Source organism: Camelus ferus, chromosome 34 (assembly GCF_009834535.1).
Source record: "Camelus ferus isolate YT-003-E chromosome 34, BCGSAC_Cfer_1.0, whole genome shotgun sequence".
Lineage (NCBI taxonomy): Eukaryota > Metazoa > Chordata > Mammalia > Artiodactyla > Camelidae > Camelus > Camelus ferus.
In genome coordinates, this window is record NC_045729.1 from 4873245 (window position 1) to 4899842 (window position 26598).

Sequence of the window (26598 nt, forward strand, 5' to 3'; positions counted from 1 at the left end):
CCTCACAGGGTGCCCAGCCGAGCTTCAAATGCCCCCCGAAGCCCCCTTTAGCAGCTCCCCATGTGAGCCTGGGGGGCCCGCGTTTCAGGGCCCTCTGCGATGTTTTCCCTTCCAGGGCCAGCCCCGCCGGCCACTGACTCACCGCTTCTCTGCTTTTTACTAGAAGTTCCGGATGAAGCAATGCAAGGCAGAAATTCACTGTTGCTACTCCCTAAATCTGACCATGACTCATTATTCAGCAAACACCAAATGGTTCCACATCCTCCTCCCGGGAAGGAGGCATGGGCCCCATTACATAAGCAGCAGCCCACAGCTGCTCTTGGGTGATTGAAAGTGAAGCCCTTCTGACTGGAAGCCTGGCTGCGGGGGACGTGACTCTTTCCTCACCCCGCGATACCAATCTTTATGAGGGGAGACACCCTCTCCGGGAGAGGGCCCCCAAAGCCAGGGTGTGTGCTGCAGGGGTTTTGTTTTTTTGCACAGTAGGCCCTGATGTTTGGAATAGCCTGTATTTTCTGCCTCGTTAAAACCCGGCCCTTCCGCAGCGTCTCTGATCTTATCTCTGGACAAGCTGGAGCTGTGCTTTTGTGAGGCAGGATCTGCCCGGCACACGGAGCAGAGGAGGAATCGTGGCGAGGGGAGTGTGGGGTTTCCGTGCCCAGGGACCCACCCAAGAAGGACCACCCAAGAACCATCATCTTAGGGAGAGGATTCTCGAGGGCGGTTTGCGCGTAATAAACTCAGCACCTTGATCACAGGAAATTAATGAGTTGAATGGCGAAGCTCTGAGTGCGGGGGACAGTTGTTTTTCTGGTTCAGGGAGAGGAGAAGTGACTTTAAACTGCTCTTCGAAAGACACAGAGGGGTAAGGCGAGAGCTTCTCTGGGCTCAGGAATCCTGTCTTCCTTCCCAGCCTGCGTTACCAATGACTTTTGAGGAGCGGTAGGAAGCAAAATCAATTCCGAACATCCATTTCTGGAACCTGCTTCACACAGGGAAGGCCTGCCTGCAAACACCACAGGACCCACCAGCCGATGAAGGGAAGGCTGTCTTTTGGATCCCCGAGGGGCTGGGGATGTGTGTATACCTGGCTTCTTGGGTGAGACCACAGTTCTGCTAAACTGGGCCTCGCTGTCTGCTTGCGCTGAGCTGGGAAGGGCCTGCAGGGGAGGAATGGTGGGTGAGGGAAGACAGCGGCCTGCAGCCTGGCAATGCTGCCGTCCTCGAGAGACATGTTCCAGGAAACATCCCCCAGCACAGAGAGAAGTGAGATTCTGGAGGAGACTGGCCCAAGGAGCTCAGAGAGGCCAGGAAAGCTGGAGCATTTGGAAAGAGACAGAGAGCGAATGGCACTGTGGGGTTATCTAAGTGTGGTGTGCGGCCACGAGTAGGGGGCTGCCTCCAGGTTCCTTGCCTTCCCGGAAGTCACAGACGTGGTGTGATAGGCTCAGCTGTGTGTCCCTCACCCCACCGCCCACCTCCAAAGTCACGCTGCAGTCCTAACCCCATCAGGATCACAGAATGTGACTATACTTTAGACGGGGCCTTTAAAGGGATAATAAAGTTAAACTGAAGTCGTAAGGCGGGCCCTACTCCAGTCTGACTGGTCTCCTTTAAGAAGAGAAGATCAGGGCACAGGCATGGGCAGAAGGGAGACCAGGTGAAGACACAGGAAGACATGGCCACTCTCAAGCCGAGGAGAAATGCCTTGAAGACGTTTACCCTGTCAACACCCTCACCTCGGACTTCCAGCCTCCAGAACAGCAAGATGCTGAATTCCGTGGTTCCAGCCTCCGGCCTGTGGAGCTTTACTGTGGCGGCCCTGGCGGGCTGACACACACGGTGACCCTGCAGTCCCCCTACGTTTGGACACCTGGGATTTTCTCTGCCGCTCCAAGCCTGTCCGTTTTACAGGAAGTTCTCGGAAGACAAGCTAAGGTAGGGGAGAGGACTTCCTCCCCTTCATTACAGTCCTGAGTATGAGTGGAGCTGTGGAGATGGGGTTCCTGAGCAATTTGAGAAAAACTACAAAGGCTCATAAGCCCCAGTGTGGAGAAATGGAGGAGTCTCCCCCAGGAAGGAAGTGTGCTTCCTGGGCCTTCTTCTCTAGGATGTTCAGCACTGTCTGAACAGGGCGTGCTCAACCCAGGGGGCGTGCTCCACGGGCCCCACTTTGCACCCCCCTGTTCCCAGGGCCCGGCCAGGCCCTCAGCAGCCCCTTCTCAGTTAAGAAACTGCCCAAGGGATGGTTTATCCATATACCTTGAGTCTATCAGGGGAAACTCATCTTGGGCTTTGGCTGCGAGGGTCTTAGTGGACCACCAGGAAGGAAGCCTGCCTGACACTCGGTGTTAGCTGGTTGGCTGTTAGCTCTGCTGAAGCTTGGTTCTGTGTTCCCTCTCTTGGGAGGCAGAGGTCGGGCACCGACAGTAACAGGATAATATGTCGGAAGTATTAATGCCTGGGTCCTCCACCCTTACCACCACCGCCATCTCAGTGACGCCAGTTTAAGTCTTTTCTAGCCTTCCCTAAATCTGATATTTTAACTAAATAGTCTGGTTTTGCCTTCTTCCTTCCTTCCCTTATTCCTTTTTTAAAAAGGATTTTTAAAAAAAAATTTAATTAAATGCTTGTTGGCTCCCAGCAAAGCTAACCTCAACAGTTCGTGCCCCTGGAGCAGCCAGGAAAGGCTGCATTGTAGCTGCCTTTCGAAGCTGCACAGATCCCTTCCTCCTACCCGCCGCCTACGTGAGGATGAGGACAATAGGGCACTGTGGGCCAGCGTTCAGGACAGTCCTCAGAGCCACTTCCCCTAATGCGGCTCTTCCCGCAGGGCTGGCAGGTGTGGGTGGGGCCCGAGAGAAGCTTCAGGCCTCATCATTTTATCTCAGATCAGATTTAGAGAAGCATTAAGAGGAGGACCAGTGTCTCTGCATGGGCTGCCATTCAGAGATGAAGCTTATTTTTGAGGAAAAATTCAACCCCGAACCCACAGGTAATAGCTAAATCCTGCCAGAAATGCCTCATAGACTTGCAGCTTCCAGCACAGCCCTGAGAACGCAGCCGTCTCCCACGCACGGACGGCGGGCCTGGCCCTCTGCCGAGGACTTCAGTTGCAAAGCTGGAAACTCCCTGACTTAAAACAATGTCTGGGTGTTTTCTGCTTCACAGGAGCTCTGAAGGAGGGTGAAAAGTTGAATACATTTGTTGTCTAATTTAACTTCTCCTATCCTGCGTAACTACATGCTTCATCTGCCTTCACCGTCACGCCTGTTATAAATGTACCTGCCATAAAAGGCAGGCGGTAAACAGACTTAGTGAGCTCCACGAAAGGATTGCTTCGTGTTTGTTGTCCCGGGTGTAATAGCGGCTTGGGTATTGTATACAAGCCCCCTCCAGAAAAATACTATGTAATCCCTGCTCTCTAGGAGTTGATAAACCAAGGAGTCCAGGTGGAAGGCTAATTAACCCTTCAGATACATATTTCTTTTTTTTTAATTGAAGTATAGTCAATTACAACGTGTCAGTTTCTGGTGTACAGCACAGTGTCCCAGTCATGCATATACATACATATATCCATTTTTATATTTTTTCCATTAAAGGTTATTGCAAGATATTGAACATAGTTCCCTCTACTATACAGAAGAAATTTTTAAAAATATATCTATTGTTATATATAGTGGCTAACATTTGTAAATCTCACACTCCCAAATTTATCCCCTCCCACCCCCTTTCCCCGGTAACCATAAGATTGTTTACTAAGTCTGTGAGTCTGTTTCTGTTTTGTAGATGATTTCATAGTGTCTTTTTTTTTTTTTTTAGCTTCCACATATGAGTGATATCATAAGGTATTTTTCTTTCTCTTTTTGGCTTATTGCACTTAGAATGACGATCTCTGGGTCCATCCATGTTGCTGCAAATAGCATTATTTTGTTCTTTTGTATGGCTGAGTAGTATTCCATTGTATAAATATACCACAACTTCTTTATCCAGTCATCAGATACATATTTCTAATACCCATTTCCTTTTCCTTCTCCTCCTCCTCCTTCTTCTTCTTTCCCCTATCCTTTCACTCCCCCACCACCCCACGCTTCATCCATTCTGTGCCCTTTCCTTCTCCAGGTCCTCCTTTACTGGGCTAGAGGTTAAGAGAACAACAGTTCTTTCATTGCTCTCAGGGCCAAGGGTAAAAGGAAGTGACTTGGAGTTGTCTTCCCTTCTCAGCCCAACTCCTCTTTGCTGAAATTAGCTTTGAGGAGGAGTGGAATAGGAAGGGAAAAGAAGTAGATGTGGGAACACCTCATTGGAAAGTATTTGCTGGCAGGGAAGAATACAGGTGAATACGTAAATGGCAAATCACAGAATTCCAGAGAAGGAAGAGGACTTTGACTGCTGAAAAACATATTCCCTCCCTTTACGGGTAAGGAAAATGAGAAGGTTGGTGACCCAGCTAAGGAAAGAAGGTCACCATCAAAGGGTCTAAGACTCAGGCCTTCTTATTTCTAAATCAATGCTCCTCCCATAGGCAGGTTTCTTCCCAGACGCCAAACACACACACGTGATTGGGAAGGTGATCTGTGGGCCTAATCCTACCCAAACTTCACCTCTGCCTGCAAGTTCTCTCTCATCCCATTGCATTAAGGGAAGCTGCCCTGGGATGCCACTTTAAGCTCTTAGCTGTCAGTTATGTCTCCGTGTCAATGAGTAATGTGAGAATGGTGGTTTGGAGAGAACACGGAGTTAGGACCACGCGTCCCGACTTGCCTCCCGTGATCTGGGTAGAAAACTCTAGATCAGTGCTATGCAATGGAGTTATAACATGAGCCATGAAGGAGAGCCACTTGTGTAATTTTGAATTTTCTAGGAGTCATATTAAAAAAAATGAAATGAAACAGGTGAGATTCATTTTAGTAAAAATCTTATGGGACCTAGTCTATCTAAACTACCATTTTAGAGTACCATCAATTTAAAAAAAATGTATCAATGAGATACTTAATATCCTTTTGTTTTGGTACCAAGTCTTTGACATTTTGTGTGTGTTTTGCACTTATAGCTGACTTCAGTTTATTTTTTTAAATTTTTTATTGATTTATAATCATTTTAAAATGTTGTGTCAAATTCCAGTGTTCAGCACAATTTTTCAGTCATACATGGACATATACACACTCATTGTCACATTTTTTTTCTCTGTGAGCTACCATAAGATTTTGTGTATATTTCCCTGTGCTATACAGTATAATCTTGTTTATTCTACAATTATGAAATCCCAGTCTATCCCTTCCCACCCTCCACCCCCCTGGCAACCACAAGTCTGTATTCTATGTCTACGAGTCTATTTCTGTCCTGTATTTACGCTTTGTTTTTGTGTATGTGTTTGTTTGTTTTTGTTTTTGTTTTTAAGATTCCACATATGAGCAATCTCATATGGTATTTTTCTTTCTCTTTCTGGCTTACTTCACTTAGAATGACATTCTCCAGGAGCATCCATGTTGCTGCAAATGGCGTTTAGCCGACTTCAGTTTAGACGAGCCATTTCAAATGCTCCATGGCCGTGTGTTCCTAGTGGCTACCATGTTGGACAGAGCAGATCTGGACCTGTCTTCTCATCTGTGAAATGAGAGGTTAAGACCCTTGGGGATTTCCAAACTTCTCTCCTTCGAGTCCTAGGAATTTTTTAGAGGTGCCTCAAAAAGTGAGAGAAAGAAAGAGTGTGTGTGATGGATTTGGGAGGGCTGGCAATGTCTCTCTTTGGATCATCTACTTCCACTTCATGTCAAATACTTCCAGCATTAACTGTTTTAAATTTTGGACTTTGGTATGAGGTTTTGTTGGGAGTAAAGTTTCCACAGCTAAAGGAAGATGCTAAAAGCCCTTGAAGAGCAAAACCTGTGTTACACTGAGGATCCCAGCCTAGCTTCTGGAGGAATGGAAAAGGAGCAAATAATCACCTGCCAGGAAGGAAAAGGGCCAGGTGACCAGCAGGGGAGTGGCCCCACACTCCAACTGGTGTAAAAGATATGTGACCCATGAAATGTCTGTGGCCTGTGAACCGGTGTGTCAGGCACAGACTGACTCCCTCCTACCTGCTCAGGTTAATGGATAACAGTTTGAGTTATCGGCTGGGGGTTTGTCTGGTAGGGCTGTCCTGGGCCCCTAGCCTTTTCCCGAAGCCAGGGAGTCTGGAGTCTGGGCTGATTGATACACAAAGGTCACAGAGGACAGGCTTTCTGTGGAACCCAGAACCTTGGCTCTCTTGCTTTCCAAGCATCCCAGCTTGAGGACACTCTGCCCCTGGGGGCTGCCTTATGTGGCTCCAAGGATTTTTCCTGCTCTCCTCATTTGAAACTGTAATATATAAAAAAAAAACATATATAGCAGCAAAACAGCTGCAGGATTCAAACGTCTATATCAGCAAAGGATGCAGTGTTTGAGGACATCATTAGCTCCAGCTTCAAGCCCAGCAGCCAGCACACCCACTCACTTCCCAGGGCCGAGCCAGTCTGAGATGGAGCGCACGGCCACAGTCCTTTGAAACCCAACTGCTCAGGAAGTTCACACGTTTCTGTTACATTATTATTCTTCATTTAATGAGTTATTAAGTAGCCCCACTGAATTCATTTAGACATACGGTCCCCACCCTTCCGGAACTTCTTAAATATTACGGGAAAATGAGTATGTCCTTCTCATCAGTTGGGTAAAAATTCCCAGAATCTTAGGCAAGCTAGAGATGAAAAAAAAAATATATATATATATATAGCGGTCTGTGACATGTTTATATTACCAAGGAAACAATTAAAAACATAGTCTGAAAAGGCTACTTCCTGAAAAATTTTTAAATAGAACTACCATATGATCTGGCCATCCCGCTTCTGAGTGTTTATCCAAAGAAAATGAAAATACTAATTCAAAAAGATATCCACACCCCATGTTCACTGCAGCATTATTTTCAATAGCCAAGATGTGGAAACCACATAAGTGTCCACTGATAGTTGAATAGATTAAAAAATGTGAGACGCACACACACACACACACACACACACACACACACACACACACACACACACACAGTGGAACATTATTCAGCCATAGAAAAGAAAGAAATTCTGCCATTTGTGACAACATGGATGATGGACCTTGAGATATTATACTAAATGTAATAGGTCAGACAAAGAAAGATAGATACTGCATGATCTCCCTTATATGTGGTATCTTAAAAAAAAAAAATCATAGGTTCAAAGAATGGTTTGGTGGTTGCCAGAGGTGGGTTGTGGGAGGTGAGCAAAATGAATGTGGTCAAAAGATATAAACTTCCAGTTGTGAAATAAGTAAGTCCTGGGGATGTGAGGGGCAGCCTGGTGACCATGGTCAATAACACTGTGTGGTATATTTGGAAGCTGCTCAGAGAGTAGATCCTAGAGGTTCTCATGACAAGAAAGCAATTTTTTAACTTTGTGTGGTGATGGATGTTAACTAGACACATTGTAATCATCATTTTGCAATAGATGCATATATTGAATCATGTCACACACCTGAAACTAACGTTGTATGTCAATTACAGCTCAAGTTTTTAGAAAGTGAGACCTAGTGAGATCCAGCCCTTTAAAAAAGAACACTTGTAATAAAGATGTTTCTAAAGAAAATGTTAAAACGTAGCCTGAACATTCCTCACTTTGCAGCTCTTCTCCATCAACGTGCCTCTCTTCAGTGATACCGAATTGAGTGGAAACAGACATCCTCTAGACATTTCTTCAGGTACAAGGGAAGATACCACCTAGGCATCTAGCAACGTACAAACGGTAAGAGTAGCCATTCATGTGCCAGATACATACTGGGTTGCATGTGTATTCTGACAGGCTGCTTCATTTAATTTTACGACAGCCATCAGTAGCCCATGATTTATGAAAGGAAGACTGTCTCAGTGAGAATCAGACACTCCCCCTATATCACAGAGTCTGGGTGTGGCACAGCGGGGATTCTATGTCAGGCTTACAGGGTATGCCAGAGCCTTGTGTCTTGTGGACAGCATTTTTTTGCCACCTGATAAGCGACCCAAACTGCATTTTTTAAAAAGACAAGTCCATAGAAATGTATTGGCCATAATTGTACAGAAGAAAACAACTAAGTGTGTTCCGGCTCAGTGTTTATTAATTTGGGACGGGATATTAAGTAAATGACATGTACTTAAGGAGGCCCCCACAATTGTTAAGTGTTATTATTGGCCTGGAACAACTCCTCACCTCCTGTAGGAGGCCCCCTTTCTTTCTTTCTAAGAACAAATATCTTTCCTTACCCCACTCCTCGATTCCTGCCAAAAGGGTTTGGACTTCTGTCATGTTTCTGGGGGAAAAAATGGGGCAAGTGGGTTGATGAACTATTTTTCTAACACGTGGATTCAATTCTGTTAAATCTTGAAATGCTTTCAAATGAATTACAATCAGTTCTACAGTAACAACTTAGTTTTCTTGAAAAACATAAAATAAAATGAAGTGAAATTTAGATTTCCCAGGGAAAAGAGAGTAAAATCAACATGACCTGAGGGATCTCACTCCCAGGGGTCTGACAGCTCAGACGCCATCTGATACAAATGTGTTACACCAGAAAGCCAGCTGAACAGCATTTGGGCTTCCAAGTATCTGCCTTTTAACGAAGTCCTCTTGAAAATCAAACTTTTCTAGATCCAAATAATGGGATGGTAATGATGGACTGACCTGTGGTTGAGCTAACATTTTGGATGATGGTCCTCATTTTCTTAGATGTCCGTTTCACAGCTTTGTTCTCCTCAGAACTCCAATACTCCTTCTCATCTTCTCTTTCAGCTCCTGACTTTTTTTCTTATTTCACTGAGAAAAGAAGCAATCAGAAGAGAGTGTCCACAAATGTCAGCCACATCTCCCCACCTAATGGCATCTATCACCATATATCCCGCCTTCCCTCCATTTACTAAGGATGAATTGTCTCTGTTTCTGTCAAGTCCAAGCCCTGTACTGTATCATTCTCTCTCATCAGCTCACTAACATCATTTAATCTCCTCTCTCTTATATTAGCTTTCATCCCTTTTCTCCTGGACCATTTCCATCAGCATACAAATAAGCTGTAAATTCCACTCATCTTTAAAAGAAAACAACAAGCAAAAAGCAAAAACAAACAAACAAAACCCTCTCTTGACCTTATCTCTTTTCTGACTGTCTCCATATTTCTCTATTCCTTTTTATAGAAAATGCCTCAAGAGAGTTCTCTTTACTCATTGTTGTCTATCCTGTTCCTCCTGTTTTCTTTTGACCCCAACTTTCATCTCTACCACTCAGTGAAATAGCTCTTTTCAAAGTGAACAGGAAATAAATGCTCAGCTCTCTCCTACTGGACCCATCTGTAGCATTTGACACAGCTGGACGTCCTCTCCTCCTTCGGTTTCTTCACTTGGCTTCCAGGATGCCAAGCTCTTTGGCCTCTCCTCTGCCTTTGATAGTTTATCCTTACGCCCTCAATAATACCAAATGGCCCCAAGCTTGTTCCTTGGTCCTCTTCTCTTCGGAATCTCTACTCTCCTAGAGATCTCATCCAGCTTCATGGTTGTAAATACCATGTTTACCCTGAGTGTGTATCTCCAGAGCAGATCAAGTCTCCTTAACTCCAATCTTGCATAACCAGCCACCCGCTTGGCATCTTCACACAGTTATTTGAGTCTTCTCAACCGTAATGTATCAACTTGAACCTGCTCTTCACATAGTCTTCCCTTTCTCAGTAAGTGACAGCTTATTCTCCCAGCATCTCAGAGCCAAACCCTTGAAGGCAAGAAAAGGAGGATGAAAACAGTACCTATCTCATAGGCATATTGCAAAGATTAAATGAGTCAATATTTGCCAAGAACTTGGAACAGTGCCTGGCATGTGATTACTGCTACATAAACTTCTGTTAAACAATTAAAACAAATCATCATCTCTGCCTCTTCTCTTTTTCTCACACCTGCTATCAAATCATCAGCTGATCATGCTGGTTCTTCCTTAGGAGTATGTTTGAAATGTGGTCTGGTCCCACCTCTCCCATTGCTCACACCCTGTCTAAGCCACATCACCCCTTGCCTGGATTATTGCAATAGTGTCCTAACTGGTCTCCCAGCTGCTGCCTCTGCCCTACTAGAGTCAATCTCAACACAGCCACCAGAATAATCCCTTTAAAACAGAAGTCAGACATGCCACTTCTTTGCTCAAAATCCTTCAGTGGTTCCTGTTTCACTCAGGGTAAAATCAAAGGCCTTAAAGATGCCCTGCAAGGACCATCATGCCCTACAAGCCACACCACCTCTGCCTCTCTGAACTCATCTCCACCATGCATGCCCTTCCACCCTGTTCTACACCCACGCACGTGCCCTTCCTGCTCTTACATGAATATGCCAAGAGTCCTCCTGCTTACAGTCCTTTGTTTACTGGGTTTTCTCTCTGCCTGGGTTGCTTTTCAGCTGCATGACCCCTTCCCTCGTTTTCTTCAGATGCACTAAATGTCATCTTGTCGGAAAAGCATTGACCGTCCAATCCCCATGCGATGGTGACCGCCGCCTCTACCACCCCCATTTTCCCCTTTCCTGCCTTTCAAGGCTTTCCAAAGCCCTTACAGACCAGACATCAGCAATTGTTTGTTTAGTGATTATCTCTCCCTCAACTGCACGTCCAATGTGGGCAGGAACTTTGTTTTGTATACTGCTGCTCCAATACCTAGAACAGTGGGTGTGGCATAGAGCAGTTGCTCAATAAATGTTGGTTGAAGAATGAATGAATGAAAGGTTCATTACTAGTGCAGCTTCCCATTTGTCCCTTATAAGACTGGCTTCTGTGTGCACACAGCCCCAGGAACCCGTATTTTGGAAAAATTCTAAAACATGAGAAACTTCATGTGCAACTTCTGCTGAGGAAAAGAAAGAAATTTATTCTATGAATGTGAGTTAAAGTTGTCTGATCGTATCTGATAAGCGCCCTCTCCAGCTTGCGACTGCCCCGCTAACCAATGGCCTCTTTACATTATGTTCTCCCTCTAAGTACTCTGAGGTCTTTTGATTGGCAATGAAACTACAAGTGCCAAAAGTACCACCTAGTGGATGAAGGGCATGGCGTGGGCAAGGGCTCAGAGAGGAGAAATGGGTACAAAAAGCTGCTCTGAGGGAAACAGAGTAGATAAAACAGAGTAAGTTGTAGTAAGAACTTGTAGCCAGGCTACAGGGTGTATATAGTTCCTGGAACATGGTTAATTTTTTGAAGCTCGATTGTATAAACTACTAAAAATTGACTAAGCAACCTTAATGAGCTGTGCGCTGGAGAGAACGTAATAAAGATACACTTCTTACTTATAGTAGCTTCCACTGATAAGAAACCTTAGGCATTTAAAAAAAATTTGTATAATAGCTACACTGAGGGATAATTTGTATGTAATAAAAATACAGAATTAAATAATTGCAGTAAATTTAGAGGATTGAGAACACATCACAACATCCACAGGCCAGAGGAATTCCTTTCTAGTCTTTGTGTGTTGAGAGTCTTTAATCATGAATGAATATGACGTTTTGTCAAATGCCTTTTCTGTATCTATTGAGATGATCATGTGATGTTTGCCCTTCACATTTTAGGTTGATTTTTAGATCTTGAACCAACTTTGCACTCTTGGGATGAGTCCTGCCGTGTTTTCATTTTATATGTTGCTGAATTCAATTTGCTAAAATGGTCTTAATTATTGTTGTGTCTCTGTCTATAAAGGTTATTGGTCTGTAGTTCTTCTCTTGCAATGTCTTTGTTTGACTTTGATATCATGGTAATGCTGGCTTTATAAAATAAGTGTGGAAGTGTTCCCTCTTTTACTTTCTGGATGACTTTGTGAAGGATTGCTATTACTTCTGTAAATATTAGATAGAATTCACCAGTGAAACTTTCTAGGCCTGAGCTTGTCTTTGTGGCAAGATTTTAAATCACTAAATCAACTTCTTTATTTGTTATAGACCTATTTCAATTTTCTATTTCTTCCTGAGTCAGTTTTGGTAACTTGTGACTTTCTGGGAATTTGTCCATTTCCCCTAATTTGTTGAGGTTATTGACATACAGTTACTCATAAAATTCTCCTTTAATACTTTTAATTTCTGTAGAGTTGGTAGTGACGTCCTCCATTTCATTCCTGATTTTCTAATCTGTGTCTTCTTTCTTTATTTCGGGCAGTCTAGCTAAAGGTCTGTCAATTTTCCTGAATATTTTTTTTAAAAACCCCAACTTTTGGTTCCATTGACCCTCTCTGTTGCTTTTCTGTTTTCTGTTTAATTGATTTCTGCTCTAAGATTTATTGTTTACATTCTTCTATTAACTTCTGTTTGCTTTTCTTTTTCTAGTTTCTTAAAGTGAAAGCTTTGGTAATTGATTTGAAGCCTTTCTTCTTTTCTGCTATAAGTGTTTAAAATGATAAATTTCCCTCTAAGCACTACCTTAGCTACATCTCTTAAATCTAATATGTTATTTTTATTTTTTAATATTTTAATTAAATATATTAATATCCTTATATATTTATATTTTTAATTTTTTATTTGTTAAAATGTCTTCTAATTTTCATTATGATTTCTTCTTTGAACCATGAGTTACTTAGAAATATGTTGTTTAATTTCCCAGTATTTGGGAATTTTCCAGATTTTTTTCTGTTGTTGATTTCTAATTATGTTGTGATTGGAGAATATTCTCTGTATGATCTTAAAATTCTTTTAAACTTACTGAGACTTGTTTTAGGTCCCAGCATATGGCTGATCCTGATCTAACCATATGTGCTTGAAAAAACATGCATTCTGCAGCTGTTGGGTAGAATGTCTCTGTATGTCAGTTGGGTTGAATTGATTGATAGTGTTGTCAAGTCTTCTATATTCTTGCTGATTTTTTTCACCTAGTATTTCTATCAATTCTTGAGAATAAGGTATTGAAATCTCCAACTATAACTGAGTTGTCTGATCTCTTTCAGTTCTGTAAGATTTTATTTCATGAAATTTCGGGCTCTATTGTTAAGTGCATTTACATTCACAAGTATTATATCTTCCTATGTAACGACATAGAAGTCTGGCTGTTTTCCGTTTTTAAGATTACATTGTTATAACTTCCTAGCTATTGCTTCAACTCCTCAGAAGTTGAATAGGGTAAATAATATCTATCATGTTCAATTGCTGTAACAATTAATAGGAAAAATGGAAAAAAATTAGCACAGTGATAGGCTAATAGTAGATATTCAATAAATGTGAAGTCCCTTCTCATTTCCCCTTCTCTTTATGTTATGGGATCTGGGTACAAAGTTGGTTTTGAAAACAAAGAGCAACTTCTGGTGTCATTTTTGTTTCTAGTAAATATTGTTGTACTCCATAGGAAAGTGGCATAAAGGGCATCAGGCAAACTGCTAGCTGTGAGCATGGCTTTATTTTTTATCACTATAAGCTGTTGGAAGGCAAGCAGTATATCACTTCACTAGTTTCTGCACACTATGGCTCTCAATAAATATGAAACCAATCCACCATACTTTCTTGGACAACTCATAAATTTTTAAATCTTGCTAGGGATATCTCTCTTTAGGTGATAAGACTAAGAAACAGAATGGGGAGTGTTTTCAATACAACTTAAGAACATCAAAAATTAAAATTAATTAGCAAGTTACCCTTATTGTGGAAGGAAGTGTTTCTAATGGGAAAAAATAAAGGTTTGGGGGGAGTGAGGGCTTCTGGATGCTGGCAATGCGTTTTCTTTTTTTCTGTGTTTGTTATCTGTACAATCATTTTATTATTATTGGTTAAACTGAACATTTACATTTTATGTGCTTTTTATTATGTGTTTTATACTCCAGAACTTAAAAGCTAAAAATAAATAATTTGCTTCAAATGGGTTAATTAAGTGCTGAGAGGGAGATTAGCTGCAGTCCTTGGCTAATAATGATTATAGCTCCCATTTAGTAAGAGTTAGTATTAACAGGTACCATGAACAGAGCTTTGTACTCACATGCTTATTTTAATCTTCCATGTACAGAATTATCAGCCATGTACTATTATCATCATTCTGAAGATGAGGACACTGGGTCTCTGAAAATTCATCACTTGCCTGTACACTCACGAAGAGGAAATGGGAGAGGTAGGATTAAAATTCAAGAGTGTCTGATTTCAACACTGGGCCTCTTTCTTATGGGATTGAAATTTTTTGGAGGCTGTCTAGAATTCTACCTACTGTAGTTAGGAATCAGATCATATGATCCAAAGCTGATGGCAAGGCTGGGGTAGGGTACAGCTCACGTGGTGGAGCACATGCACAAGGTCCTGGGTTCAATCCCCAGTATCTCCTCTAAAAATAAACAGATAAACCCAATTACCTTCTCCTAAAAAAACCCAAAGTTGATGGTCAAGAGATAGATATTTAACCATTATTATTTAAAATGAAGATTAAATGAATAAAAGTTAAGACATATAATAATGCATAACTGTAGAATGGCAAAAAAAAAAGAAATTAATAATATAACTAGCAAATGTTGGGAAGAAGGAGATAAAGAGAGCTAAATTCATAGTTCTAAGCTCTGACTGCAGCAGAATCACCAGAATATCTTCAGAGATAAGTGATGCTGAGGTCCCATTCAAGACCAATTAAATCAGAATGTCTAGGCGTGGGGATTAGTTATAGACACAGTTTTAAAGCTTCTCAGGCGATTGTAATGTGCAACCAGGTACAAAACCGCTGAGCTAAGTCTTTATCTTTCTTTCTTAATGGAGAGTTAGTAGGGTTTTCTGCTTTTCCTTAAGGTTGATAAAAGAAAATAATAGAGGTAATAACCATGTTTATCAGAGTCACGGAGACAGTTATCAGAAGCAATGAAGTCAGAAAGGGTTAATGCGGCTGCCTCTGAAGAGAGGGTAAGGGCCATGAAGACTGGGGAAGCAGAATTAGCTTGAGTTTATAGTGTTTTCACCAAGTGAAGCATCGATGCTTTCTGTATGGTTAGTACTAAAACTTTACCAGCCAATATGACCTGGATATTATCCATTTGAAAGAAGTCGTGTGTGTGAAACAGTGAAATAAGTCCTGTGCATTACTCCTCTGATGTAGAAATCAGATCACTTTCAATGCTAGTCATTTAAAAAAAACAAAAAACTCCCGCCCCCTCACGGCTACTTTTACTCCTTTTAAGATGTCACTGGGTATTTACTCAGAATGGCTTTTTGTGTTGGTTTCCTACGGCTGCTGTAGCAAATTACCATCAACTGGGTAGCTTAAAACACTTGAGATTTGTCCTCTCACAATTTGGGAGTTCAAGTCCCAGGTGCTCCCGGCAGAGGCTCCGGGGAAGAACGCGTCTGCTTAGAGTGGGTGTCGGCAGTCCTTAGCTTGTGGCCACATCCCTCCAACCCCTGCTCAGTGCTCACACTGTCGTCTCCTCTGTGCCAAACCTCCCTCTCCTCTTGCTAATATGAATACATGTGATTATGTCTAGAGCCCACCAGGATAATCCAGGATAATCTCCCCATCTCAAGATCCTTAACTCAAACACATCTGCAAAGTCCTTTTTTTTTTTTTTTGCCATTTAAGGTAACATTCATAGGATCCAGAGATTAGGACATGGATATCTATGAGGGGACAATGTCAAGTCTCCCAAACTTCTGTTCTTCAGATGTTCAGTCATTGAGCTAATTTCCAATGTCTATTCAAATGAGGGAACTATCTCTGAGGGACCAAAAATAAAATTTAAAAATCTAATTTACTTAGGGCTCAGGAATCACTGTGAAAGTAAAATATATGATGGCAGAAAGTGTCCACATTTTTCAGAGTTAAGTATTTTGCTTAATTATTTGCTTTTCCTACTATTTTATGTACACTTTTCCTATTATTTAAGATTTGAACTTTTTTTGCTCTTTTCAAATATTGTCTTTCTTTATGTCATTGAATTGGCAGAGAATAAATATGATAAACTGAATAAAAATATACCTAGAAGTAATTCATGTTTTCATTTATTCCTTATTAATAGCTACTCTGCTAAGTTCATCATGGTTTTCTTCAAACATTAAATTTATTTTTTAAAAAGGTATGTGTTTGACTTTGGTACACATTTGCTTTAGACAACAAGAAATTCGGTGGTATGCAGTGTCTGTTTACTCATAGTCTGAAAAATGCCTCTAATCACCAGGTGTTTAAAACTCCATCCTTTTACAAGAATAGTATTATGTGATTTTAATCATATTAGAAATAATCACATTTCATAATAAAAAAAATCTCCCTGTTCTGTCAGGTTTTCCTTTCTTTTCCTTAAAATTCTTGAAAGAAAGGAAGGAAGGATGGAAGGGAGAAAGGAGGAAAGAAAAGAAGGGAGGAAAGAAAAAAAAGTGACATAGAGAAAGAATATTTGAAGGAGTTTCACAGGTCAATATCCCAAAACATTTACTTGTTCAAGTCCTTTCATCGACTGGGTCTTCCAGGTTGGTGCCAATGTCCTGGAACAAAGAGAAACCATTGTGGTTTAAAAAGTGAGTAAAACTGTCTTGTCTGGATCTAAGAGGGAGGCCCAGTACTTGGTGCAAATATGGATAAATCACATCACTTGTAAATTACTGGTTATTGGTTTCTTAAACCAAGTCGTGCCTTCTCTTAATGGACAAGCAAGCCCTGGGGACTTAGTGAGAAAGCCATCTAGCTTTCTCTTCCCTGTTGTGTCCCTGTTCTAGCCATAACAAAATATCTTAAGAGTTGTCTTTGAAAGATTAACATCCCCCGCGACTGGTGTGTGGATGGTGCTGTTCCATTTCAGGTATTAATTTTATAAAAGGGCTTCAAGGAAATCTTTGCCTTATTTTCCAACCTAGCCTTTCCTCTTGCATTTCTGAGAAAGTGTTTAGCCTTCTAAATAGCTAATCTAAAGTAACATCCAATTATAAAAACATAAAACATCTGCATAACTCAAACTCAATGTCTACCCTAACTAGGCATCTTCCCTACGTGTGTGAACATATGTGTACATGATATGTGGGAATGGGAAACAGAAGAGTAAACCTCCTGTCGCTGCACTGCTTACAAACACTCCAGTAGCTCCCAAACTCTTTTCCCTGGGCTACAAGCCCCTCTGGGATCTGGTTCCGACTTTCCTCCCCATTCCCATCGGTAGCAGCCTTCCCCTCCAACAGTCTAATCAGGCTTCCTTCATCTTCTTTCTCTCTCTCTCTGATTGCCCAGCCTCTTTTCCGGGCATAAGTCCTTGCTGTTCCTTCTGCCCTGAATGCTTTTCCCCCCAGGTCATTGCCTGGCTCATTCCTCCTCATTACTGAGGTCCCAGATCAAATTGCATGTCCTGAAAGAGGTCTTCCCTTTTTATCTCAGTGCTATCCTGCCCCTTCACCGTCTCCTGTAAGACTCTGTTCTTCACTGTACTTACTGCCATCTAAAATATTCTATTTATTTGCTTATATTTTCATTGTCTGTTTCTCCCACATGAATGTAAGCTTTGTTGATCTCTATACATCCAGCTCTGAGAATGATAACTGACACAAAGTATGTATTCAACAGACATACTGAATTGGAGTATTGAATCTTTTACATTTTCCTTTTCCTCTTGCCCCTGTTTTTTATCCCGTGACCAAGAGGCACAGGTGTTTTGGAGAAGCTCAGAGCATTCAAAGACCTATGGATCCAGTTATAATAAAAGGTACCGCAGAAGATCAGGGAAGGGCTTGGAGTGCTAAGATCTTGAATACTTGGGGATTTGGTGATGAGAGCTCATGTCTGCCTTTCTACCCACCACATTCCCATCCCTCCACCCCAATCTCAGCTAGCCTAACGCAGCCAAGAAACGTCTTCCTGATCATCTCTTCCCCAAAAGACACTTGGGGTATGGAATACTCAAAGAATTGAATGATCCAGGTGCTATTTGCCATTCCTAGGAGGTGAGCTCTGGGGCAGCATGAATAAGCAAGCTGGAAAGATGGCACACACTCCTACAGCCACGTGACAAGCTCCCTGCCCTGTTCCCAGCCCGCAGGGGGCTGCTTTGCTGAGTCACTCTGGGTGGGGGGAAGGCTGGGCACAGGAGCCAGCTGTGGAGACAGCCTCCTTCTGGAGCTGTGTTTTTCTTGTCTCAGAGGAGGAGAGCTGAAATGGAAACTTCTAGCTAAATAAAATTGGGAGGTGGGAAGCAGGGCTTGTGGTGGTCCTGTCTTTCTGCCCCAGGCTGAATTAGTTTCATTATTGCTCAGTTTGAGTTAGGTTAAAAGCAGACAGATTGTCTATTCAGCCTTTTTTCCCCCTCCTTTCAGAAGGTATCCCAAAGCCTAGAAATTGATATAATTTAAAGTTAATGAAAAGAAAGTTCAGCAGCTGCACCGTATTTCATTCCATTCTTTCCTTCTCCTGGGTCAGGCCTCTCCCAGCTCCCAGCCTTCTGTTGTGTTGCCAAGGGTACCGCACGGAGCGGGGGAGCCAGGCTTCCCCGTGGCCAATTTCACATTAGTCACTTACTCGTCAGGAGATAAGTGGGAGCTGGGTCCTTTTTTCTTTTCAAACTGAGCAGGTGAAGAATGTTTCTAACTGTTTTGGCGGCATTGACCAATGATGGTGCTTGTTTTAGCTACCGACTCCAAAGTCTAATGTTTTTCTAGCTTTAAATTGCGTATTTGATGTCTCTGTCAAATGCAGTGGGGTGGGATAACCCTGATTGCTTTGGAAGGAGTTTTCACAATTCGCCAGCTTCTCTTGTCATTGCATGCATTGTGCGTTTGCATGGGTGGTTGTACACAAGACAGATGGAAAATCAGACGCAGTAGAAGGTTCTGCAGCACAGTTTTGTTACCATCGTGGGGGATTCCTGGATCACTGTTCTTCCTAGCATAAAATGGCCCTCAGAATCTGCTGGTGTCAGTCCAATGAATGCCACTGGAAATATTCTTCACATGCCCTCCATACTTTCTTTGTGTTATGTGATACTTCCTGAGGGGCTCACCACAACCCCACTAAAGGCAAAAGAACCGACCCAATACTGGAAAGATTGATGATTTGATGAAGGAGAGACATGTCTCATTAATTGCACACCAAACATTTTCAGGCATCTAGAACGGTGGCTATGAGATCCTGACGCTCTGTAGAAGCACCAGCATGTAGCTGCCCAGAGGACAAGTCCAGCTGAGAAAGTGACATCACGGAAGGCACTGAAAGTGACCGGGAAGAAACAGCCAATGCTTACGGGCAAGGAGCATTCGGAGCAGTCTAAAACCAACCCCATGTCTGAAGACTTGAGGTTGGTGGGGCTGTCGTTCCCTGTGTCAGATCTGGTGCCACACTGAGAAAACTGGGTGCGTATTAGTTACAGAGAGCCTTGGTATATAAACCGGAGACCAGCCTTTAATCTAAAAGTTTGAAGCGGTTCTGAACTTTCTTACTTTCCAGGTTGTTTTTTTAAAATAGATGGGAGTTTTGGACAGTAGTTTAAAGGAGAGAAAACACAAATAATAGGTATATGGGGAAATAGTTACACGAAAACTATTAAAATACCAGAAAAAAATAATAAGACTTGGTGCTGATGAAGTTGCAAAAATATGGCTCACTGGTATTGCTGGGGGCAGCACATATGTGTATCATATTGTTTCTTCCCCAAACCATTGTCAGTATGTATCAGGGACTTTAAAAATATGGTTTTCAGGGGCTTGGGGAGAGGGAGGGAGGGAGGGAGGAATGAATAGATGGAGCACAAGGGATTTTTAGGGCAATGAAATTATTCTGTGTGACACTATAGTGGTGGCTACATGTCATCATGCGTTTGTCAAAGCCCATAGAATGTACAACATCAAGAATGAACCCTAATGTAAACTATGGACTTTGGTTGATAATTTTGTGCCCATGTTGGTTCATCGATTGTACCAAACATGCCACACTGATGAGGGCTGTTGCGGGTAGGGGAGTATATATGTGTGGGTGGGGAGGGCCATGTGAGAACTCTGTATTTTCTGCTCTATTCTGTTGTGAACCTGAAACTGCTTTAAAAGAATAAAGTCTATTAAAAAATAAAAAATAAAAAAATTGCAATTTAAAAAAAATTGATACTTTGACCCAGAAATCCCATTTCTAGAAATACATCCTAAGAATTTAACTTGCAAGTGTGAAAACAATACCTCATACAAAGATGTTCTTGGCACTGTTATTTATAATAATGGGGAAATTCTGAATGTCCAACAATAAGAAACGGTTAAGGAAACTGTTGTATGCCCCTTGGGGAGAACATCCTGTGAGTTTAAAATGACAGCCATGGAGCACGTCTCAACACAGCGAGCAGCTGATGGTCTAATGCTGGGTAAAAATAAAGCAGAACAACAACAACAAAATTTAAAGTCTTCCAGAAAGTTCTCTAAGAAAGCACGTCTTAGAAACTGCTCTCGATTTTGAATGTTAATTGTAGGCAAGTATGCCTTGATGGTTAAAGCTGGGTTTATGGTTAGGAGAAAGGGTTCCTCCTTGTCCAGTCAAGCCATAACCATTGTTTTCCTTGAGCACTGGATCAAGAATAATAAAACAGTTCCCCTCCTCTCCCATCTTTGGCAGATATTTTCAGCTTCAAAGATGGGCTGAGAAACAGGGTTGATAATAGGTAACGATAATGATAAGCATAGACTGAGCCCTTAGGATGTTCCAGGTGGTGTTTCCAGCACATTACATGAGATACGAACTCATGTAATCTTCACAACGACCCTGTGAGGTAGGTGCTCTTAATACTCCCAGTTTATGGAGGAAGGAACTTAGGTACAGGGTCGTTAAGGAATCTGCACAAGTGTCTATAGCTGGAAAATGGTTGCAAAACCTAGACTTGGACCCTTAGCAATCTGACTGGCTCTGGATTCTGTGTTTTTAACCAAGGCAGATGGAAGCTCCCTTGAGGATCACATAACACCACCGAGTGCACATCCTCAGAGGGACTGCTCTGGTCTGCCCCTCCATGTCCCCAGTCCCACCTAGAGCTACTCCTCTTCAAGGTGGCTCTTGGGTCCCCCTGAATCACCCTTCCCTTTCCTCTGCCCACCTGTGGTCACTGAGGTTGGGAGCAGATGAGTAATTTTTATTTTATTTTATTTTTATTATTTTATTTTCTTCTAAAGAATGTGTAGAAGAAATAATATATAATAAATAATAAACATATAATATATCCTGGGATATATTAGCAAAATGAACGTGGGGTTTTCACCCTGTCCCAGAAAAAGCAAGACCTTGTTTAGCCTCCTTGAGAATATTGATTGACGGTTTCCAATTTGTTGGAGTCAAGAGTGTGGGTAATTGCAGGTCCCAAGCAAACAGTAAAATATTTCAGTTCATATGGCAAAGAGTAAAGAAAAAAAGGAAAGAAGAAATGCCAAATATTTGTGCTAAAAAGAAACAAAGAGAGTGAGAGATTGAGCAGAGTAACTGGGAGCAAGTCATTTACTCTTGCTCGGCATCAATCTGCTCTTCTCTAAAAGGTTTCCTTCCAGCTCCAAAGCAAAGATTTTAAGATAGGAAGTCAATGCTAAGGAGAAACATTTGGGAGTAAACTAAAGAAACTGTAGAACATTTTCTTTTCGCTTTTCACATTTTTTCCTTATTGCAATCAAACAAATGTAATACATAACTTATACTGGAAATAGCGAGACTCCTTATGTAGAACTTGAGAGCACACAAACATTTCTCCTTTTTGATTTCTGTTCAAGGCCCTGATGGCACTTGGAGAAAAATGCACAGACGTAGAGTGTGGATGAGAGTATTAATCTGAGGGTCAAAGAAGAGAAATACTACTTTTAAAAAACATTTTAAAATCTGATAATTTCATTTAAAAAAAAAACCCACCTGAAGCTTAATTCCTTTTGCAAAAAGGCACACGAACCTTCAGTAAATCCTAGGTTTCCATAGAACACAGTGTACAAAATCCTTGGGCTTCTCTTTAAGCCCCTCATGTGTTTACTCACTCTGACCTTCCAACTCTCCTTAATCCAGAGCTGCTTTTGTGTTGTAGGAGGAAAGAGTACAGAACTCTGCAGGCAGGTATCCTACCCCCACCCCCAGCCCTCACCACCGCGGTGAGGAAAGCAGGAAGGAAAGCAGTGGAAGAGAGTAAACTCGGCTTGGGGTCCAGGGCGGTATTGGCTACGTGGCTTTCTACTCCTGTCGAAGTAATGAGTGTGGCTTGGAGTGTCTGCTGGTGGTCAGACCAGTCCCCATTACATTTCTTCTAAAGGCAGAGGAGGTGCCTCCCCCAACAGGAGAGTTTGCTCATGTCTGTATTTAATGTCGATTTTTAATTCACAGGCATGCTGTGAATCTAAATCTCATCTATCTTAGCTCTTCAGAGGACCCAAGGTGACAGTTTATAGGACTCTGCATTTAGGTTTGGACCCAGGAGGCTTGCGTTTTAAGCCTGCTTCTGGCACTAGCCCACGGGGCCTCTGGAGCAGGCAATGTGGCCTGGTAAGAACACATTAGAAAAGGTCTTCTGCGGATTTTTACCTCCTGGATTCTAGGACTGATGTTGGCTATCTAGACATGGATCCATAAAACTCAAAGATCCTACTTTGCTGTGAGCCATCTTATTGGCCGAGGTCCTGTTTCTGCATGAACCCGAGTCACTGGTGGTGGGCTGGGCGCAGAGCGGATGGATGGGTAGGGAGAAAACAATCCTGCCAGGCAAACTGGAAGAAAGAAGTCACATGTATCTGTGCAAACACCTAATTTACTAAACCCACCAGAGTCTCCATCCAGAGATGGTGGATTGCCTTTTCCAGTGTGTACTGCCTGTTTTTGGAGGCTGTGATTTTTCATACTCCCTGAAAGGCTACATGATGTATTTCTTATAACCTGGAGTCACCTGTCCCTACGGGAGTAGGGGAGTGGCCCACGGGGTGGCTCTGGGTTCTAAAAGTCTTACTCTGACCCTGGTATGTCATCCCCCAGGTCAGTAAGCCTCAGGCCTCCCAGGGGCCAGGACTTTAAAGCCTTGATCCAGTTTGCCCACGGAGTCGAGGTCATGGTTGGGGAATAAACACGAAAACATCATCTGAATTGCATCTCTGATGTTTGCAAGGGGCAGGGGGATTACTGTTTTGTACTTAGGCTCCAGAAGATGGAAACTACTAATGTGTGTGTTTCTGCGCCATGCTTTGCTATAGAAACTACAGGTGCTACCACTGTTTGCCTGGTTTCCTGTTGCATCCCTGATTTCAGCTTGTTATAGTTTATACTCATCATCGCCATCATCATCATCATCTTCAAACAGTTACATAGCATTGCCCACAGGCACTGCTCTAAATCTATTACAGATAATCATTTATTCATTTGTTCACTCTTCACAAAAACCCTATTATTCCTTCAAATAAAGAAATGGAGGCAGAGAGGTGCAGAGAGGTAAATGGCCTGCCCAGGGCCACACTCTGGAACTCAAATCCAGGCAGGCTAGCTCTAGAACCATGTTCTTAATGACCATAACATTTGTCCTCTCAGATACATATGAACACTGAATTCAAAGGGTCCTTAAAATAACATTCTGGGATTCCCCAAGCCTAGTTAAACAGGTCAGTGCTTTTCCATGCCTGTACTTAAAATATGTAGTCTATTCTTAAGGTTTTTTTTCCATTAAATTTTATTTTTATTGTTACCTTGAAGTAATAATTTGATATTTCAAATCTACGCCTATCTACTGTCCCTTAATTTCCCTACTTTTGATTCTGTCTCCAAAATTCCCTGAGGCAGGAGTATTTTTAAAGATAGAAGAGGTCACAAGACAAAAAGGGACAGTGACACCATTAGAAGTCTGTTGGTTTGGTAAAGTCCCATGATTTCCAGTGGGAAGAATTTTTTTTCTTGCAACTTTTGGGTAGGATTTGAATGAAACCATTCTAGAAAAAGAGCTGTGTACTATTTTATTAGTAATCTTCAGATAAGATTATTAAATATTCTGGAGGGCTAGGGGTTCTACAGTTTCCCTTGATAATCTCTTCCATATCTTACACATTCATAGTTAGGAATTTCATTCTGATATGTATTGTAAATCCCTCTTATGTAGCAAGTTAGCATTCAAAAGGAAGATGGATTTGTAATGAGCTATATTGAGCTATATTGAGCTGCCTTTGAGTCATTCTTGCAGTAAAAGTAGTTCCCATCCATTTCTGGATGCAGGTTGTATTCAGATAAAATGGAAACTACCCAATTTTCTCACCCGAGGTAGACTTGAACTCCACTTTGTCTCCTGGAAATAAGAAATGATAAGAAACAAATTTACTGTATTATTTCAAGGTTGATGGGATTTTCAAATTACATGCCCTAAAATTTTTCCCTGTAATATAGGTGTGTAGCTCTCACTTCTCATGGGAGTTTGGGTTTGAAATCCTGGTAGAAGTCATGCTTCTTAAGCCAGAATGGAAGCCCCCTTCTACTCTCAGCTTTTTCTAACTCAGTGAGCCGAATATGATGAGACTCAAAGCCACCTTTGCACACAAGACTGAGCAGAGCAAAATTTCTCACGTGCTTAGTTTGATGTCTGCTGTCCACAGATCCACGCATTGAACTCTGTGGACTGGTGCCTGGTACAGAGGCATTGAGGACATGGCAGGGGCCGCTGAGTGCAGGGAGGTGGCCCCTCACCTCATCTCTCCAGCCTTCACAAGACAGTTGGAGACGGCTGCACTCCATCAAGTTCAGGAGGGACCCTTTCTGAAAGCTTTGCTGAGGGCTCACATGTTACCGAGCAGGGACAGAAATGTGCCTCCACCTGAAACTGATCACATAGCTGGTCCCAGGTGAGAAAATGTCAGCCGCAGGAAGAAATGAGTAAGCGCTTTGAGGGTTCCCTGAAAGACGGTGAGGTCCACGGGGGAGAGAGAGCAGGCCAGAGCGGGCTGTCCCTCTCTGTCTCTCCTGCTCCTCTCCCCAGGGCTGCTGTGGCAGCAGAACCAGATGGAAATGTCACCTAATGCAGAGTTTTATCTGTCCTGGTCTACACCTCTGCCTTATCCAGTGAGAGCTCCTTGGCTACACCATGCAGAGGTTCTTTTTATTTTTAGTTGAATCTTAAGAGGCATATATTTTTTCTAGAGGTGCCAGCTTAAAGTAATTACTAGAATTCCCAACAAGGCTAATCAGAGATTCACAGAAAATAAAGATGGAGGAGAAGACCTCACCCAGTGGGTTTCTGTCATTCTGCTCAGAAGGCTCTTGCAGTCCAGGGCAGTTACCACGGTTCTTGGCATTGCAGACTATGAATAGGAAATAACATTAACAAATCCCTGCCCGGTGAGATAAGAGAAACTGATTTCATTGCCTAGGTCTCTCTCCTCTGGTGACCAGACACCTTCCATTTTTATCAGCCGTTTATCAAAATCCGATTAGTAAAAGAATCACCAGATCAGAATTGTTTATGCCTGTCTCTCCATCTTGAATTACAAATGACTTTCTCGTTGAGCAAAATACTGTGACCTATAGATGAACCAGGCTTTGTATTTCCTGCACCTTGTCCTGAAATGACGATTCCCCGAAGACCACAGTCGTTAAGTCTCGGTGTTGATCATTGATCTATGATAGGTAGGTGAGGCTCGCTCCACGAGGGCTGTAGGTACGTGGGGAGTAGATTTTATCTTCGCGATAAGTCGTAAGTCACTAATGGGTTATTCTGAGCTCTCCCAAGTGGAAGACAATGGAGCATTTAGTAGGTTGTGCGGTTACGTAAGACATCTCTTTCCAAACAAAGAGGAGGCAGGACACCCAGCCAAGGGCTGCGCGCAGGAGGCTGTGTGGTCTGGTGGTTCCAGGGAGGGACGCGGGGCCAGGGCTTCCTGGGTTCAGCTACCAGCCGAGACTCTGACTCAGGGGGAGCGGAGCCAAGTCTCTTGGCTCGAGGCAGAGAGACTGTAAAACCCAAGAGAGAAAACCGCAGGTCTGTGCTCAAGGACTCTGGGGGGAAAGCACATTTTGGAAATTAAAAAAAAAAAAAATCACCCTATTCAGTTACAATTTGGGCGTTTTTCAACAAGAAATGAGCATTTTTTTCCCTGCTTTTTGCCTGACACGTCCTCTCCCGGCAGCCGTGTGAAGCCACGCCAGGCTCCGAGGGTGTTCTGTGTGGGATGAGCAGAGGAGCCCGGGGGTCCGAGCAAAGTCGGTCAACCTCGGTTAGTTGTCACAAGAGATGCTCAGGGAGCCAGGCACTGGGGGCCCCCGGTTCTGCATGGACTGTCCCCTCTGCTCCCTCCCTCTGCCCTCCACAGTAAAAAGCCCCCCGAGACGGCGGGCGGCGGAGGCGCTGCCCGCAGACGGCTGCACACCGCCCCGCGAGGACGCTGAGCGCGCGTTCGCTCGGCTGGAACCGGCTGCCCGGTGCCTCCGCAGACGGCCGGAGCCGGGCCCGGGGGAAATGCTCTCCAAGGCCCGCCGGCTCTGAAACTGCTTCCTCCCCCCAGAGACGGGGGTGGCTGCCTACACGGTTGGGCTTGAAGGCCAGCGGGGCATGTCTCCCCTCCTTGGCATCCTGCCTCATTTCTCTGGACCTGAGAAGTTTCCTGATATTTAGGAATATCCTATGAAAATGAAAGCCATGTTTATAGGGATCTCTGCGTTTCAGGCCTTCACCCCCAGC

General features: G+C 42.9%; 1 long non-coding RNA gene across 1 annotated transcript; it reads left to right on the forward strand.

The window, feature by feature from the left end:
- Positions 1-339: 339 nt before the first annotated feature.
- LOC106729590 lies at positions 340-19649 on the forward strand. Its single transcript, XR_001365999.2, has 4 exons — positions 340-1938; positions 7677-7796; positions 14022-14123; positions 19063-19649. It is a non-coding gene; the product is annotated as an uncharacterized LOC106729590 (long non-coding RNA).
- Positions 19650-26598: the final 6949 nt, after the last annotated feature.